At 26.2% G+C, this 9,454-nt stretch overlaps 1 pseudogene; it reads left to right on the forward strand.

The window, feature by feature from the left end:
- Positions 1-517: 517 nt before the first annotated feature.
- Positions 518-2,088, forward strand: LOC100782765 (CENP-B homolog protein 2-like; annotated as a pseudogene).
- The last annotated feature ends 7,366 nt before the right edge of the window (positions 2,089-9,454 follow it).

A 9,454-nucleotide genomic window follows, 5' to 3' on the forward strand; every position in this document is an offset into this window, starting at 1 on the left:
CACATTCTAATCAATCTCAATCTCTAGCGCTTTGTCTTTTTGTTTCATTACTACTTTTAATTTTTCTTTTTTCTCCTTTTTTTTTATTTTTCTTTGAAATTTTCACAAAAACACATATCATGATAGAAAAAAATTTCTATTTTCTGGAAATTAACCTAAAGGATTACAGTTAAAACTCTATAAATTAATAATGTCGGGACCGAAGAAATTTACTAATTTAGAGAGTTATTAATTTATCGATAAATTAATAATTATTAATTTAAAGAGTTTTTAAGTAATTATATTGTACATACTAAACAAAAAGACGAATTAGTCTATGCCTCTTAGAATTACATTGCAATGAACCTTGGAACTCAATGTAAATTAGTAATTGTTGTGTTCATATGCATTGAAAATCAATAATGACTTTTGAAGTACAGTAAATATAAACAAGAGGAACAAATGTGTTCAATATATTCTTAAGCAAGTTTGACATATATAAATTACATGAATGTGTTGGAATATTCAAACCATATCTCACAAGATGGCTTCTCATCTAAAAGGTGTTGCAAAATCAACTATTTCAGATCAAATACGTAAGGAGTTGTGTGAGTACAAAAGAGATAATCATGCAAGCACACAAAAAGACTTGCAGAGATGGCTTGAGGGAAAATTTGAGTTGATAGTTAGTCAAGGAACAATATCAAACACACTTAAGCGGTCAGATGACTATCTCTCTGCTGAAATAGAAAAGGAAAGAGCAGAGATCAAAAGACACAAACCAGCAAAATATCCTGACATGGAGAAGGTTGTTTATAAGTGGTTTCTCCAGCATCAAGAACGTGTGAATATCACAGGAGAATTAATTTTGCAGAAGGCAAGAGATACAATGAAACTCGTGTACCCTCATGATGATTCAGATTTTAACTTCTCTACAGGATGGCTTGGGAAATTCAAGCACCGACATGGCATAAAGTCATTTCATCGTTTTGGCGAGAGTGGGTCTATTGATGTACAAGACATGGAGCAGAAATTGGTATCGATTCGGGAGAAAATTGATCAGTTTCCTATGAAAGATGTTTTCAATATGGATGAAACTGAGTTGTTTTATAGGCTACAAGCTGATCATTCACTGGCAACAAAACAACTTGAAAGAAGAAAACAAGATAAAGAAAGATTGACGGTAGTTATTTGTTGCAATGAAGATGGCTCTGAAAAAATCCCTCTATGGATTATTGGGAAATATGAAAAGCCTCGTTGCTTCAATAATGTCAACATGAATAGCTTGGATTGTCAGTATCGAGCTAACAAAAAAGCATGGATGACTAGTGTGCTTTTTGATGAATATGTTCGTTCATTTGACCAAATGATGCATGGTAGAAGAGTTCTACTTGTGGTGGATAATTGTCTAGCACATCCAAGAAATATTGAAGGGCTAAGAAACGTTGAGTTATTCTTCTTGCCACCCAACATGACATCAAAGATTCAACCTTGCGATGTTGGGATAATAAGAGCTTTCAAGATGCATTACCGTAGAAGGTTTTACCGCAAAATATTGGAAGGTTATGATGTGGGACAATCTGATCCAGGGAAGATAAATGTTCTTGATGCTATCAATTTGGCAATCCCAGCTTGGACGATAGATGTTCGAAAAGAAACAATAGCGAATTGCTTTCGACACTGTAAAATTCGTTCATCTAGTGACGTTGCAAGAAATTTGGATGAATTCACTTTTGATGAAGAAACTCAAGACCTCGAGACTATGATCAATCAATGTGGCTATCGTAATAAGATGGATATCGGCATTCTAATGAACTACCCAGGTGAAAATGAAGCATGTTCGAAGGTTCAGAGTTTAGAAGATATTATGGGTACTATCATTGAGAACAATGAAGAGGATGACGGCGAAGATGATACGGTGTCTTTGGAGTCTGTTACGCGAATGGAAGCACTTATGACGTCGAACACTCTTCACAACTTTATGATACAATACAAAATACAACACCTGAGATATTGGATACAATAAGAAAAGTTAGAGATGAGTTCCAAATAGACTTGAACTTTAAAGGAAAACAGACAACTATTGAATCATATTTCAATAGAGTGTAATATATTTTTTTCAGTTTCTATGAATTATTAATTTATGATTTTCTTGGGACCGAAAATTATAAAGGGATCTCACGAAAAATTATTATCTTATTATTTTATCGAATTTTTCAATTTTTTACATTGATCCAAGTTGAGACCGAACAAATTTATTATTTTAGAGAGTTTATTAATTTACCGAGTATTAATTTACAAAGTTTCTACTGTACTACTAAAGCTAAAAAAACTAAGGAAAATAAGATAAAACTCAAATATTTCATTCATTGATTATAGTAGGTAAAGATGAGTACATTTATATAGTTTTAAGAAATGTCAATCAATGGATAATAACTACCAAAGTCTAAATATCATATTATTTAAACACAAGTAAAATAAAATTATAATTTATAAATTACATATTTAACTCTAACAATCTAACCAATAAAATCCTTAAATTATTTAATTTTGTTTCTTTTGGGCCTCATTTGGCCCATCTTATCATATCACCCGAACTTGTTTCAACTTTCAATGTTGCCAAAATTTACAATTTCAAAACTCACAAAGTACCTAAAACTTGTTTCAAAGTTGTCAAAGCGTTTTCCATAAGGTACAAAGAAGCACTAGTAAATTAAATTAATGAAGGTACCAAAGAAAAATTTAAGGTACAATGGGGCAACTGATGGTCAATATAGAACACTAACTCAGGGTTTTGAAAGAAAATTTCCTAAGTGCCTTGATCATACTTGTTCATGCAGTCAGAGTTATCTAGCCTCAATAAGATTCCAAAGTAAACTCAAAAGAGTGTTGATTTGATGGTTGAGCAGAAAAGAAAACAGAAAGAGATCATAAATTTAAATTGTTCGCTAACATTTTAAAAACTAATAATTAACATTAACTACCAATAAAAAAGCGAAAAAAATTACCACGGTCTAATTAATGTAAAGAACAATAATAATTTACAAAATAATTTATAATCAAATTCATTTTTAAATATTATAATTTAATAATATAATAACTTCACAAATTTAATGATAAAATTAATTTATTATATTTTTTCATATTTGAAAACTAAATTTGATTTTTTTTTCAAGAATCAATTTGTGATCGTATGATACTTTCAAGAATCAAAATATTTATTTATCCTCCTTTATTTAATAATATTTCTTTTATTTTCATAAACACTAAATTTCATTAATCTAAACATTATTTAATTAAAGCTTTTCATTGAGTAGCAACATGTTTCAATTTTTAATACCAAAAAATGCTCTATTTTTTTTATTATCAAGAACGTATTGTTAAATTCCTTAAAACTCATGTATAAAAGAATAATGTAATTAAAAATGAAAACTTTTCCCTTAATATGCCATGTTTGTAAAATTTTATTCAACTTAAACTTATTGATTAATTTTATTTTAATGTATAATATAACTTTGTAATATAACTATATACTTGAGAACATTTGATTTATTTAAAATACTAAATATATAATAAAAATTTATAAAACTTAACAGTTAAATTATTACATTTATGTTTTTTAAAAGATATTAAATGAAGTTTTAAAAATTATTTTTAGAATGTATAAATAATCTTCTGTCGGTAACGGTGTAAGAGGTGAGAAAAAGAGGTATATTACAATTACATTTTTTAATCGATTAAAATGACGCATTGTAGAAGTCGTGGTTTTGTTGTTGTTTTTTTATATAAAAAAAATTCTTAACATTTATTAATTTATTGAATAAATTATACTGACATTTCTATTATGTTCTCATATTATACAGGGCATTTTTTATTTTTCTATTCTTACATCAACCTCTTAATTATTTTTAAAAAAAAATACATTAATAGACCTTATACATTACACCGATTTTTATTAATTATTTAAAAAGATTATATCTTGTATCTTTATAAGAGAAGTTGTTTTTAACATTAAAAAAAGTAAGAAAATTATATGCAATATGAAATCCTAAAAAAATGACAAAAAATTATATTATACATAATAAACTTATTAATTTTTATAATAATTATTTTAAAAGTTATACTAATGGGTGTGTTTATTTTTTAAGAGAAAAATAATATTTGAGGAAAAAAATTATATTTTTTTATAAGATTTACATCCTTTATATTTTACTTTAATTTTTTTTTTAAATCTCTTATTCTCATCTGTATTTCTATTCTCCAAACCAAATACATCTTAATAGTGATTTGTGTAAAATAATTTTACATCTTTATTATATGATCATAAAACTCTAAAAAAATATGTTTTTATAGAGCATGTTACAAAAATGATTGGGACCGTGATTTTGATTGCTCATAGTCTCAAATAATCCTTGTTGGAATCTTAGGATGATCTCTCACATGTGACTAGGGGTAGATACAGGTTAGATCGGACTTGATCAAGTCTAGTTTAGTGTTGTCCTGAATTAAAGATATATAGCTTAACATGACATATTTATTTGTCATCGATTTTTTTTATATTTGGTCTGAATTATTTAAAAGTATGACTTGACCTACGAGTCTATTAAAAAACTTATTTTACAATAAATATTATATATAAAGGGAATCTAATAATTATACAATGAAACTTTGAGAATTCATATAGTATTTTTTAAATTTAATATAAAGAAAGATACATACTTCCATTTTAATTTTGTGTGTGAAAGAAAACAAGTTAAAATTAATTAGAACACTCTAATATGAAATTAAAATTCACTAATCACAACGACGTAAGTAAGAATTATAAGAAAAACACTTTAAGTATTCAATGAAATATTGTAAATAAAATAAGCAAGTTAAGTAAAATATCATAAGTTTCATTCAATAATTTAGTCTTAATGTCAAATACTAAAATGAAATAAGAATCAAGACAAGTTAAATACAAAGAAGAAGATATATATATATATATATAAAACAGGTGGCAGGTCTAACCGGATTTTTTTTAGTTCGAAAAAAAAATTTAAGTCTCACCTTTATAATAGATATATTAGGCCAAAGGTTATTGATAGGCGATCTGATTCATTTTCATTCTTAAGTATGAAGATCTTTAAACCGTTGTGGCAAAAGAAGTTTAATAATCAGCAATTACACTAAAGAACTGGCCTACAAATACAACAAACCAACAAAACAATGGTTCTTTTGGGCAAAGAGTCAATGCTAGTAAAACAAAGCAAAGCTTATCCCAACAGTAAGATATTTGCTTATGGGTGCTGGTCACCTAAGTGGTTTGTTGGTTTTGAATACTCTTCAATTTTTTTTTAAGCCAAAGTTATATGGAACTTTTTATTTCGCACCAAATTAATCATCTTTTATTGGATAAGTTATTTTTTAATAAAATAATAATTTCGGTTGCAACTTCATATATAAACCAGAGATCCAACTTCAAACCTTGATTAAAAAATCAAATGTCAAGCCATTTATACCAACAACTTTTAGTAATATTATTTCTTCTCAACTGGTAGCACCCTCTGTTTACGTTATGGGTTATGGGATCTTTCATAGTTTAATAATGTTAATTTGACGCTTAAAATTATTTAAAAAAATTGTTATGTTCCCACTGATAAATTATCATTTATTTGTAGATTCAATATTGAGTGAAGTGGCAAAGGATTTGTTAATCTGGTAATTCATTTTACTTGGATGGATTATATACTCAGAAAATTACTAATCCAATCAATATACGAATCCAATCAAAATATAAAGTTGAATCTTTAAAAATAAAATAATACTAATTTAAAAATGTTCATAAAAATATAATTTCCCCCCCTAACAGCACCGTTTATAAGACACGTTATTTTTAAAGTAAAAAAATTGAACCCCAAGGACACCATTAGTTAAAAAAAAAAAAAAAAAAAAACTTTGTAAAGCTAGATCAGGCCTGTTTCAAGAATGACCCATGAGGCTACTTAAACGGCCGGCGGAAGTTCCCATAGTTCTAAAGATGTTTTTCAGTTATTGGAGGTTAAACACGAGAGACATTATTCTCACCCTCACTCTTTCTATTATCACCCTCTATTTTTTTTTTTTCTAAATTATGAATTCATCTTTTTATCCTTAGGACTTGTTTCGGTAAGTTTATCCGGAAGGACTTCTATCCGACAAAAGTAAAACAAAAATTAAAATAAATTTTTCATAAGTTTAAATTAACTTATGCATAAATTAATTTGTAAAAAAATCATTTTTTTAAAAAATTATACGAGAGAATTTTTAGAAATTAATTTATGTATAAATTAATTTTAATTTATAAAAAAAAAATTCAATTTATTATTTTTCTTATTTTCTTCTCATAGATTTTAAACTCTTCTCAACTCTTATCCCTCTCCTTATTTGCCTTCCCCACATCCCCTCTAAACACTCCCTCGCAAGTCACATACTCAATCGCATCTCGCTGAAGAAATCACTTTGTCTCGCCAAAGAAATTGCATTGTCTTGCTAAAGACACATCTATATTTAGGGTTCCTTGGGGTGAGTTGCCTTTTTGTTTTGCTAATGTAACGAACACTACTCGTTTTGTTGTGTAGGTATACACAACAGAAACAAATTTTCTTTTACATAATGATTTTTTGTTTTGTTTTTTGAACAAGGCAGAAAAGCATTTTGTTGATCCATGTCCATTCTCGGTTATAAGTTGTACTAGAATGACAATATAACATAATGAAAATCTTATTTGCATTATATATATATATATATATATATATATATATATAAATACAATGTTAGAAAAATTAGTGAATTGAAAACTAATATTTCCTCTGTCCTGTTATAATTATAATTGTCTTCCAAAATTATTTTACATTGACTAAAAAAATTAATAAATAGACGAAAGATAATAACAATTTTATAAAAAATTTATTATTATTAATTTATTTTTTTTAGTTCATATCATTAATATTATACGATATATAAATGAAAAAAAAAGTAATTAACTTTATATTAAAAAATAAAAATTAATAATTATTTTAGGATATTTTTTTTTACATAATGATTATTATGGGACGAAGAAATTAATAATATTGAAAGCAATAAAAACTATTTTTCATAATATGTTAAAAATAAAAATAAATTATAAAATTATATCTAATTATCTTATTTATATAAAATAAACAATACATTATTTAATTGAATTATGCATCTAAAAGTAATTTAATTATCTTAATGATTTGACAACATAAGAGACCGAGTAAAGAATGTTTAATCACAATAGGGATGAGTAAAAATTAAATCTTAACATTATTATAGGGTCAAATCCAATGTGAAAAACTTATCAACATGCATGATTCGTTCTGCTATGGTCGATCAAGGCGGAAGATAAACATTTTGTTTTAAGCCATAATATATTGTGTTGGAATAAGCAATGTTTTATTCACCCCAAAAAAGAAGGAATGAGCAATGTTTTTTTTTTTTTAGTGTAAAAAAGAAGAAACAATGTGTTGGAATAAGCAATGAAATCACAATAGCTCACTATCATGTAATACTAATACTGATAATTTAAATTTTTACTTCTTTATGAATATATACAATCAAACATAACCAAAGCAGTGGGGTTACAAACCAACCAAACCGCAGACTATTAGCACTCGAATTTGCAACCAGATACACGCACAATTTTCTCAATTTTTTTCTTTTCTCACTCATAAATATAGATTACAAATATAACCGACACTACTATGCTCCCATACACCTGCAACAACACAAGGAGGAGAATAAATCAGAGCATATGCAGGGCAAAACCAGAAAAAGTTATTAGGGGACGAAAATTAAACACATGATAATCAAAATCAACATTAATTAGTTTTGTTATTAATAATTATCTAAAATTATTTTAATACAAAAATAAAATATTATATATCATATGAAATTAAATGTAATAATAAGTCAAAATTACTGATTCTTTCTTTTTAAAAGGTCGAGTTTATTATGTTCATAAGTTTACGGTGAGATTTTTGATACCGGAGTAAGCTAAAAGAGATTAAAATTATTTACTTTTTTTCTTAAAAATGAAAAAAAAAAAGAATTCTTTAAGATACTATATTTCAACTACATTATAAAAATTAATTTATCTACCAAATTCCAAATATTATAAAACCTTAGTTAACAATAAATAGAATTATCGGTAAAACAAACTAAAAGCAATTTGAAACAAAATCATTGCCTAAAGTATATTATATTGGAAAAAAGGAATTTAAAAGCAAATAAGAAATTCAAATTAAAAAGATATATCTATAACATATATCTCTGAAAAAAGTAAATAAGCAATTCAAATTATATAACATATGCTAAACATTTTTAATAAATATAATTTATTATTTTATGTATTGAGTTTTAATAGATAATAAAACTTGTATAAAAGTTTGAAGTGAGGCTACGAATCAGTAAAGTAAAGGATGAGGGGAGGGGGAGGTCAAGATACCAAGATAAGACTTAAGAAAGGGAGAAAAATATATTCTATTGATTCATGTTTAGCCATAATTTTTGTGTTAGGGAAATTTCCAACTTGCAAGTTAAACTCAAAATTTAAGCCATTTCATTTTCTTATTCAATTTTAGCATTTTTTTTTGGTAAAATAGGGAATGTACTTGATGATACGTGTTGATTATTAATTCAATTGATGCATTAACTTTATAATTGCTTTTGGATATTTAGATCAATATTGGAAGTCAAAGTTCCTTAATTTATTGAAATTTTTTGTCAAATATAAATTTCAATTGCCAGTTAATGCATATTGATATCAGATAATTTACACGTTTTAAAGAAAATGTATGAAAATTTGAAAATGTAAATATCTAACTGTAGAATAAACATTAATTCAATTTGAAAAAAACAAAAGTTCACCTTACCTTATAAACATGAAACATAGAAGATATGCGGCAATGGGAGATATCTAACCACTGTCACTTGGTATGGTCTATACGATTGAATGGTATTTTATAGGCACAAAAGTGAGGGATAAAGCGGAAGCGTTGTTGATTTCTTAAGAGAGAAAAAATGTTATTCACCACTTGTGATGACATTATAGGAATGACCGTGAGCATGTTCTTTACGTGGTGTAATCGCTTATACTAATTTTGTTTTTTTTTTTAAAAAAAAAACATACAATTTGATGCTTCATAATATTTTCATTTTTAAATCATTTAATAATACTGTAAAAAAATTTATATAATTATCTAAAAGTAAATCACTAGTATGACTTTTGAAATAATTATTATAAAATGTAAAAAACTTAACATATGATAATAATTAAATGAGAACATTAAATTATCTTATATTGTCCATATCCTTTTTTTTCTTTTAAACATTTATAACAATTATAAAATTGATCAACATTTATTGGTGCGAATGATCATGATTCTAAAAAATAATATGTAATTGTAGCCACAATATCAAGTTTTTAGAATTA

The sequence above is a fragment of the Glycine max genome, chromosome 19, assembly GCF_000004515.6.
Source record: "Glycine max cultivar Williams 82 chromosome 19, Glycine_max_v4.0, whole genome shotgun sequence".
Classification (NCBI taxonomy): Eukaryota; Viridiplantae; Streptophyta; class Magnoliopsida; order Fabales; family Fabaceae; genus Glycine; species Glycine max.